The 2,001-nt window shown below is 35.8% G+C and overlaps 1 pseudogene; it reads left to right on the top strand.

Moving 5' to 3' along the window:
• The first annotated feature begins 283 nt into the window (after positions 1-283).
• Positions 284-1,318, top strand: LOC107780151 (uncharacterized; annotated as a pseudogene).
• Positions 1,319-2,001: the final 683 nt, after the last annotated feature.

Below are 2,001 nucleotides of genomic sequence, written 5' to 3'. Positions count from 1 at the left end.
TTTATTTAAGCATTAAATACATCTTCAACGAAAGATGAGCCGTAAAAGACATAAGTAGCCACACCTCTTTAATTTTGATTTCTATTTCCTGTGTAATATCGTGTGCTAGTATTATATCCTCACGAGTTCACATTTCGAAAATGTACTGGACATTTCTTTCTTGAAATGGAAAATTAAATGCTTCTAAAATTTGACAGCTCATGTTATCAGAAAACCAAAGAGGTTTTTGAGAAAAAGCTATACATATACTAGGTTTTTTCTACAAATAAATATATATCTCTGTTTTAAAAACTAAAACAGAGAGAATAAAATGTTAGGATAATAAAAACTAAAAAGCATAACATACATGTGCTTAAAATGGCACCTGTATAGAAATTCCAGAAAAAAAATAATGATGGTAGGGGACCAGAGCTACAGTTATAGGCCAAGCGTATAAATAGACGTACAGTATCAACTGTTCCATTCATCCAGAATTAATAAACCCTAGTAATTAGAGAAAGTGCAAGAAACATTTATTTCAAAACTCTAGAGAAAAGAAAATGAATCCAGCAGATATAACCTTCTCTTTCTCTGATTTTAATCTCCTTGAATCCATAAAGCAACATCTTCTAAATGATTCAGATTTTTCTGAAATTCTTTCGCCAATGAGTTCAAGTAACGCATTGCCTAACAGTCCTAGCTCAAGTTTTGGCAGCTCCCCTTCAGCAGAAAATAGCTTCGAAACCTCCTTTTGGGATGAAAAATTTGAGGAAACAATACCAAATCTCGAAGAAAAGTGCGAGTCCGAGGAGGAAACGAAGGGGAATGTGGTGGCGCGTGAGAAGAACGCGCCGCAAGATTGGAGGCGGTACATAGTAGTGAAACGGCGGCCATGGGGGACGTTTTCACCGGAGATGAGAGACCCCGATAGGAGAGGGGCAAGACTGTGGTTAGGAACTTATGAGACTCCTGAGGATGCAGCATTGGCTCCGCTTTCAAAATCCGCGGCTCGAGAGCTCCGCTCAATTTTCCTCACTTAATTGGCTCAAACATGCCTAAGCTGGCTAGAGTTACAGCGAGGCGTAGTCGTACACGCTCACCCGAGCCATCGTCTTCTTCGTCCACCTCATCATCAGTAAATGTAACAAGAAAAAGGAAAATAGATGTGATAAATTCCATAGCCAAAGCTAAATATGGTTGGAACCTCCAGATGTTAATATAACTATATTTGGAAGGGTATATATTTAGTGTTTTAGTATTAGAATAACGTTTTTAAATTTTTTGACACTACAACATTTTAGTTTTATTGGGTGGCCAAAACAAGCGTAATCTTTGACCTAAGGGCACGTTTTTTAACTATTGCCTTACAAGCCACGCTTAAAAGCGTGGCTTATTTGATAACAAAGACAACGCTTACTACACCCCATATGTAATATTTTTATACCTTACAGCTAAGCTGTCCAACGGGACGGGAGGATATTTAGCCGGGACAGTGGCAAGACGGGCCTAAACGGGACGAAACGGTAGGCCCATCCCATCCCGCTACCGAACGAGAAGGGACGGGACGGTTTCGCGGACCTTAAGTGGGCTGATTTTTAAAAATATATATTTATTTAACCATTAAGTTTGGCAACGTCTAGTTTTTTTACTTATTTAATAAACTTAAAACTTAATAAATTATAAGAAAATTAGGAAACTAAGTAAAAAATTATAAAATATTAAAAAAAGACTTGTAATGAAATATTTTAGTAATTATAATAGAGTTGTAATTTATTTAATATAATTTCAAGCCATTAAGTAACTAAGTAAGAGTGTAAGACAATTCATAAAAAGAATTCAAAGCTTAGAGCCTTTTATTTTATTAATAGAAGTTTCAAATTTCACATACAAATATAATTCTTTTGAAAAGCACATAATCTACGCAGCCACCTTCTAGGAAGGGTTCTATTTGATCTAGGCCTCTTAGTAGCCAATTATAAATTATCATACTAATATTTGTAAGCTCATATATAGTTTCGTTGT

This window comes from Nicotiana tabacum, chromosome 19 (assembly GCF_000715075.1).
Source record: "Nicotiana tabacum cultivar K326 chromosome 19, ASM71507v2, whole genome shotgun sequence".
NCBI classification, from domain to species: Eukaryota; Viridiplantae; Streptophyta; class Magnoliopsida; order Solanales; family Solanaceae; genus Nicotiana; species Nicotiana tabacum.
The sequence above is the reverse complement of the archived record's forward strand: the minus strand, read 5'-3'. Positions and strand labels throughout refer to the sequence as shown.